Source organism: Pseudoliparis swirei, chromosome 3 (assembly GCF_029220125.1).
Source record: "Pseudoliparis swirei isolate HS2019 ecotype Mariana Trench chromosome 3, NWPU_hadal_v1, whole genome shotgun sequence".
Classification (NCBI taxonomy): domain Eukaryota; kingdom Metazoa; phylum Chordata; class Actinopteri; order Perciformes; family Liparidae; genus Pseudoliparis; species Pseudoliparis swirei.
Genome location: NC_079390.1, coordinates 24,536,512 through 24,544,941, shown reverse-complemented (window position 1 = coordinate 24,544,941; position 8,430 = coordinate 24,536,512). Strand labels below are relative to the sequence as shown.

General features: G+C 42.9%; 1 pseudogene; it reads right to left on the bottom strand.

Moving 5' to 3' along the window:
* Positions 1 to 4,945: 4,945 nt before the first annotated feature.
* LOC130191206 (ATP-sensitive inward rectifier potassium channel 1-like) lies at positions 4,946 to 7,380 on the bottom strand (annotated as a pseudogene).
* Between the last annotated feature and the right edge of the window lie 1,050 nt (positions 7,381 to 8,430).

Sequence of the window (8,430 nt, the reverse complement as noted above, 5' to 3'; positions counted from 1 at the left end):
GAGTGTACTCCGTTAGTCAAAAGTTTCTACACCAGATGTCTAACTGACAGTGCTGTAGCTAAATTTAAAGAAGCGATTCCTTCTGTATTTGATTCGATACCACGTCTCAATATAACAGAGGACTCCTGGTCTAACTTTAGTCCGTCCCAGATTGATCATCTTGTTGACAGTGCCACAGGCTCTCTGAGAATGACACTGGACTCGATAGCCCTCTGAAGAAGAAGACAGTGAGGAAGAGGAGGTTTGCTCCTGGTATAACCCTCAGACCCGCAAACTGAAGCAACGTCAAAAGCTTGAACGCATATGGCGTTCAACTAATCTCGAAGAATCCCGCTTAGTTTGGCGAGATAGTCTTAAAACATATAAGAAGGCCCTCCGTAATGCCAGAGCAGCCTATTACTCATCAGTAATAGAAAAATAAAAACAACCCCAGGTTTCTCTTCAGCACTGTAGCCAGGCTGACAGAGAGTCACAGCTCTGTGGAGCCGAGCATTCCTATAGACCTCAGTGGTAATGACTTCATGAACTTCTTTAATGAAAAGATTTTAGGGACAAGATTAATATTCTCTTGCCCATAACCAGTGCCAATCTGTCCTCAAGTGGAATGGCCTTGGAAACCGCTGTATGCCCTGGTGTATATTTGGAGGGCTTTTCTCCCATCAACCGTGACCAATTATCTTCAACGGTTTCTACTTCGAACACGTCTACCTGTCTCTTGGACCCCGTCTACCTGTCTCTTGGACCCCATCCCGACGAGGCTGCTTAAAGACGTTTTGCCTTTAATTGGCAGCTCTCTATTAGATATTATCAATGTGTCTCTGCTAACAGGCCACGTACCACACTCCTTCAAGGTGGCTGTTATTAAACCTCTCCTGAAGAAGCCCACTCTGGATCCAGAGGTGTTGGCTAACTACAGACCGATCTCTAACCTCCCCTTCCTCTCCAAGATCCTTGAGAAAGTGGTCGCAAATCAGTTGTGCGACTTTCTACATCATAATAGTTTATTTGAGAAATTTCAATCAGGATTTAGAAAACACCACAGCACCGAGACGGCACTGGTGAAAATTACAAATGACCTCTTAATGGCAGCAAATAAAGGACTCCTCTGTCCTGGTCTTGTTAGACCTTAGTGCTGCATTCGACACCATTGACCATGACATCCTGTTACAGAGACTGGAGCAGTCGATTGGCATTTCAGGCACTTTACTAATTTGGTTTAAATCCTATTTATCAGATCGATCTCAGTTTGTATTTGTAAGCGATGACGCCTCCATAACCACCAACGTTAATCACGGAGTTCCACAAGGTTCTGTGCTTGGACCAATTTTATTTACCTTATACATGCTTCCTTTGGGCAATATTATCAGGAAACACTCCATAAACTTTCATTGTTATGCAGATGATACTCAACTATATTTATCGATAAAACCAGAGGAGAGCAACCAACTCGGTAAAATTCAAGCATGTCTTAAAGACATAAAACATGGATGACCTGCAACTTCTTGATGTTAAACTCAGACAAAACCAAGTAATTTTAATCGCCCTGAGCACCTCAGAGATCAATTATCTGGTGATGTGGATTCTGTAGACGGCATTGCCCTGGCATCCAACACCACTGTAAAGAATCTTGGCGTTATCTTTGATCGACTTGTCCTTTAACTCCCACGTAGCAAATCTCAAGGACTGCATTCTTTCATCTACGTAATATTTCAAAATCAGGCACATCTTGTCTCAAAAGATGCAGAAAATTGGTTCACGTTCGTTACTTGAGACTGGATTACTGCAACTCCTTATTATCAGGCTGCTCTAATAAGTCTCTTAGGTCCCTCCAGTTGATCCAGAATGCTGCAGCTCGTGTTCTCACTAAAACTAAGAAAAGAGATCACATCACTCCTGCACTAGCTGCTCTGCACTGGCTCCCAGTAAAATCAAGAATCACTTTTAAATTATTCTCTTAACACAAAGCCTTGATTGGTGATGCACCATCATATCTTAAGGAGCTTGTAGTACCATATTGCCCCACTAGAGAGCTACGCTCACTAAATGCAGGACTACTTGTAGTTCCTAGAGTCTTAAAAGTAGAATGGGAGCCAGAGCCTTTAGTTATCAAGCTCCTTTATGGAACCAGCTTCCACCTTCAGTCCGGGAGGCAGACACAGTCACCTCGTTTAAGAGTAGACTTAAGACCTTCCTCTTTGACAGAGCTTATAGTTAGGGCTGAATCAGGTTCACCTGGTCCAGCCTTGATATGCTGCTATAGGCTTATAGCTGCCGGGGACGTTTAGGATGCACTGAGCTCCTCTCCTCTTTTTCTCTCCTTAAGGATGAATTTTCATCTCTCAATCACACGTTACTAACTCTGCTTTCTCCCGGAGTCCTTGACTTCACGTCTCATGGGGTCATCGGACCCTATGAGACAGCATAGATCCCATCTGCCTGATGGATCATCGAGGTCTGGGTCGTGGAATTCCTGCTCTGACTACGCCACTGTCCTGTTGAGACTCCGCCCACTGTTGAGACTCCGCCCTCCTCCTCCCACCGCCATCTGTCTGATGGATCGTGGAGGTCTCCATCGTGGAATATGCCTACTATGAACTATTCATCCACTCTGTCATATTCATTGAATGTATTTTAACTCTAAATCTGTCCTTCTGTACACATGACATCTATTGCATCTGTCCATCCTGGAGAGGGATCCTCCTCTGTTGCTCTCCTGCAGGTTTCTTCCTTTTTCCCTGAAGGGTTATTTGGGAGTTTTTCCTGGTCCGATGTGAGGTTTTGGGGCAGGGATGTCTATGTGTACAGATTGTAAAGCACTCCGAGACAAATTTGTAATTTGTGAAATTGGGCTATACAAATAAACTGAATTGAAATTGAATTGAATTGTAAGTATTTATTTAAATACCATGTTATACATGTGAGGGAGAGGGGATTATTTATATGAGACAAAAGGAGGGTGTTAAAAAAGTATTCAGATCTTTTACTCAAAGATAATAAAATACAACAATGTGGAAACGCTCTCTTCTGAGTAAAAGTCCATCAAATATACAAATGTCTGGATTATAATTGTAGAAGCATTAAAAGTGTAAACATCTCTATAGTTGCAGCTGGTAAACATGGATATTGTTTTAATTGTTACCTCGATTTGCTGTTTTCAGTGTCATTATTTATTAGGAATAAAAATGTTGTTGTTGTTGTCGGTCACGGTTGAGCTCATTTAAAAAACGTTATATTAGATTTATCCTGACGATAATAATCATTATTGATTTGTGTGTCGATTACTGGGATTAATTGATGAATTATTAGTTTTATTAAATGGTAAAAAATATCTGCCACAATTTTTCAAATCTTGTTTTTTTATCCTGAAGACAGTAAATTATTGATCTATTGAATTATTGATCTATTGAATTATTGATCTATTGAATATCTCATATCCTCAAAGTTACACGAGAGCAGTTTACAACCATAAAAGATGAAAGGAAACCATAACATGTGTTTAGTGGTGGATTCAGTATACAGGACTGTCTCAGAAAATTAGAATATTGTGATAAAGTTCTTTATTTTCTGTAATGCAATTTTAAAAAAAAAATGTCATGCATTCTGGATTCATTACAAATCAACTGAAATATTGCAAGCCTTTTATTCTTTTAATATTGCTGATTATGGCTTACAGCTTAAGAAAACTCTAAAATCCTATCTCATAAAATTTTAATATTTCCTCAGACCAAGTAAAAAAAAAGATTTATAACAGCTGAGTGTTTGTCAAGGCTCAGGAAACCCTTGCAGGTGTTTCGAGTTAATTAGACAATTCAAGTGATTTGTTTAATACCCTACTAGTATACTTTTCATGATATTCTAATATTTAGAGATAGGATATTTGAGTTTTCTTAAGCTGTAAACCATAATCAGCAATAAATCAGAATAAAAGGCTTGCAATATTTCAGTTGATTTGTAATGAATCCAGAATGCATGACATTTTGTTTTTAATTGCATTACAGAAAATAAAGAACTTCATCACAATATTCTAATTTTCTGAGACAGTCCTGTATATGTTGATACATATATACATATGTATATATGTGTATACATATGTATATATACACATATATACATATGTATACATATATATATATACACACACATATAGACATATATATATTTACATATATATATATACACATACACATATATACACATATATATATTTACATATATATATTTACATATACATATGTATTTATAGACATATACATAAACACATATATATACATATATACACATATGCATACATATATATATATATATATATATACATATATATGTATATATATATTTTCTTTTCAAAGTAGCTAGCAGATTATGAATTACATTTTGACTGCAAGAAAAAAATCATATTTCTAAAGTAGCTACAATTGAAGAAAAGTATTTATAATTCTAAATTAGTAATCGGTATTAATCATAATTCTGATATTCCTGCATAATCAGACAACATATTCAATGTAGAATACTAAAAGGACATGAAGAACAAACACAAATGCAAAGACTTGTGAAAGGTTATTTAAATAAAAGGTTATTTAAAAATATATTGTTTGCCCGAGAAGAAGTTTCATAGATACGACAGAACGATGGTCACAATTGAAATAATCTCATTTATTTAGCAGCTGGGTTCAGTTCCCTCGTACAGAGCGTTTTAGTTTGACTAATGACAAAACTCCAGTAACTCCCCCCCCCCCCTTCTCTTCCACATTACCTAGAAGAGTCCAAAGAGCTTAACTTTCATCCACACTTTGACTGTTTCTGCTATTACAGGCAAATACAAATAAAAGTGCTGACGAATATCTGAAAAACTGACTGGAGGAGCCGATGTCCGTGTCCAGAGAGCCTGAACAGTGAGGCTCAGAGAGGAAGCAGGAAATGGATCTTCACAGTGTCCTTCCCACCTGTCTCACACCTTGGTGATGTCCATGCAGTCGTGAATGTCGATCACCTGAAACCCAAATTTGTCGATCCCAGACTTCTGCTGCTGGTCGTGGTTCTCGCCGTCGAGGCCGCCGTGGTTTCTCTGGTCGGCGTCCGTCCTCAAGCATCGGGCGCAGTGTGGCGGTGACCGGACGCTTCTAGAAAAGTTGGAGAAGTCCACGCGGTACTTCCCGTCTTGGTGCGGGAGATGATGGGCAGGAAACTGAACCCCACTGGATCTCCTGAGGGACGAGGGAGGTCCGGACCTGACAGCAAGAGCTGGTGGACTCGGCCGTGCCGTCAAAAACACCACCAACTCAAAGTCCTGGTGGGAAGGGAGTCCGCCGACAGCTCGTGAAGGACTCGACCGGTCGATCACGTGGTAGAGGGTCATCGGGCAAACAAAGAACAAGTTGTCCTTTCGGCGTCGACCATGAAGTCGATGTCCACCTGGTCCAGAATGACGGTGTCTCCGTCCGCGTGGTGGTCGTCCTCAGCAGCTTGCCGTAGATCTGGCTGCCGATCAACAAGGTCTTCGAAGGTTCGCCACTCGGATCAGGAGACACAGACGTCCTTTCTTCAGGCAGACGGCCGTGTCGCTGAAGGTCACCGTCTTCGCCTATTTTTGGGCAAGGAGATCTTGGCCAGGATGACGCCGCACATGAAGCAGTTGATGAAGACGCCGATCAGCGATTGGACGACGAGGAGAGCCACGGTGCCGCGCGGTGGCCCGGCGCCGCCGCCGCATACCGATGGTGGTCTGGGTCTCCAGGGAGTAGAGGAACGCCGTGGTGAGGCCGTCCACGTTGTCCACGCACCGGACGTGTCCGGCGGCGCGGTCCTGCCCCGTCAGATCCCCGTTGCTCTTGGCGATCCAGTACCACAGCAGGCTGAAGAGGAACCAGCTGCCCGTGAACGACGCCACGAACAGGAGGAGGACGAAGCGCCAGCGGATCTCCACGAACGTGGTCCAGAAGTCCACGAGGTACGCCACGTGGTTGCTGTATTCAATGTTGCCGAACTCGATGTTGCAACGGCCGTCTTTGCTGACCAGGCGGGTTTTGCGGCTTCGGTGTCCAGCCGGCTGGATGTGACCCTGGAGCACCTGGAACATCCTGGAGCTGCAGGGAACAGGAGGTCGGGACCCATGAGCACCGACGGCTTCAGAGCAGACAAAGTCCCCCAAATCACTCGTGTGGCTAAAAAGGTTCAAATCAGGAAAGAAACCAACTGAGCCCCAAACAGTCTAAACTAAAACATGCTGAATATCTGCATATATTTTATCATTCAATTCACTTTGTTTGTGTTTCCACTGTAAACCGAGGACGAGTCTGCAGAAGTCTATATTCCTCTTTCTGTTTTTGAACTAACTCTTGATTATATAACTGAAGACATTTCCGTCGTGTTGCTCCGTCTTTTCGAGCTGTCAGCATAATATCGCTGTGCAAAATAATCCCCAAACATAAGCACTTTTACTCTTGTTTGAGTCAGGTATAAAAAATAAAAAGAGAACATGAAGTCCTTTCAACCCAACGACGGAGCTCAACGTCCTCCAGCCGTCAGAACACAAACAGAGAGAATGAAAGACACCCGTCTCCCGCTCATCAGATCAGTGAGACGGGATGAAGCCGGGTCGGACCACTCGGTCCACTCTGAGTCCACTTTGAGTGTTGCGTAACAAGATTTACATTTCAGGAAAGAAAATGGGGGACAACTTGAAAAACGAATATTTCTGCAATACAAACGTTTTCAACGTTGATAATAATCTTAAATCTTCCAACTGTTTTCAATCGCACCAAAGTATAGTTCTCATTAAGTCGTCTCCGGGGAGAACTGCTTGTGCTTGTTGTGGTTTTTCCAGCTTGAAGGTCCCGTTAGCTTTGGATTCCTCTTGTGTTTGCATTACATCATCGGCAACGCCACGACTGAAAATTCTGCTCGGGAGTTTACAATCAGAGAGAAGATATCAATGTTGAGGTAACTTTGTTCTGAGCAGCTGTACTTCAAACACAACGTTTTAAAGGTGGATATTCGTCTCATTTGGGTTGTTAGAGAAATGAAAAACAGTGAAAAATGAATCCCCCGCGCTCGAGGGAACAAAGGACCTACCTGCTTGGGGAGACCATGGGCCCAGAGTGCTCCTTGCATCCGGACTCGTTGCAACGATTTTAATCCACAGTGAAATGTCCTAATCCCAGCCACATGCCGCCGTGTACACCGGCTCCAGGAGCCAGCCGGAGAGCTCCCACCGGGCGTCACTTCAGGGCGACTCCCGTCAGCACGGGCGGGTCGGCGACGAGAGGAACACGCATCCATTGAAGGGGCCTCCGGGGCCCGAGCAGCACCCATGCTGCTTTTGTTTTCAGCCCTGAGAACATTTGGGATTTGCTTTGGGCCTCACAAAGAAATCCCTCAATTGAGTTTCCCCTGCCCCCCCCCCCCTCACATTTGCATTAAAATGAAGAGCTGCAGGGACAAAATGTCTTGTACATGCAGAAGATCCCCCTGATGTGTGATTGAGTGGATGAGCTGCATGTCGATGAAGGAGATGGAGGAAGACGTTGAGGCCTCTTCACCGTCTCCAGAACCAGTCACCCTGAGAAGATTAAAAAATAAACAAAAACCAGATCAGTGTTGCTGTTTCCTTCCCAATGAAAGTCCTTCAGTCATCAGCGCTGAGTCACTTCACTGGACTTCACTTCACTCACTTCACTCACTTCAGGCCTCTTTTCAAGACTCACCCCAAAATGATAAATGTGAACCAAAACATGTATATGTTTATTTGCATATTGTTCTGACTCACAGCTATAAAGAAAACAGCTGTTAGAAGACTCCAATGATGTGAGTAGCTGAAACCTCTCCTGACCACCAGGGGGCGACTCCTCTGGTTGTATAGAAGTATATGCTTCATGTGTTAAAGCTGCATTCTCTCCTGACCACCAGGGGCGACTCCTCTGGTTGTATAGAAGTCTATGCTTCATGTGTTAAAGCTGCATTCTCTCTCCTGACCACCAGGGGGCGACTCCTCTGGTTGTATAGAAGTATATGCTTCATATGTTAAAGCTGCATTCTCTCCTGACCACCAGGGGGCGACTCTTCTGGTTGCATAGAAGTCTATGCTTCATGTGTTAAAGCTGCATTCTCTCTCCTGACCACCAGGGGGCGACTCTTCTGGTTGTATAGAAGTCTGTTTCCTGCATTTGTGCTAAGCTAACTGTCCTACCGTAGCTTCATATTTACCATTAAAACATGCGCGCTATAAAACTCTTCCTCCATAAATCTAATTTCATTTATAAGTTACTCTCCCAGGATTCAGATTTGACTTCTGTACTTTCTTTAAATCGGGTTGCAGGAGGAACTCTGCATGGTAAAACCATCAGTAAACAGAGCGATATGTAGACGACTTCCATCATCATGTAGGGTTTTTCAAGCTTAATGTGCCAAATATGAGCTCAATGAATAAGTGACGAG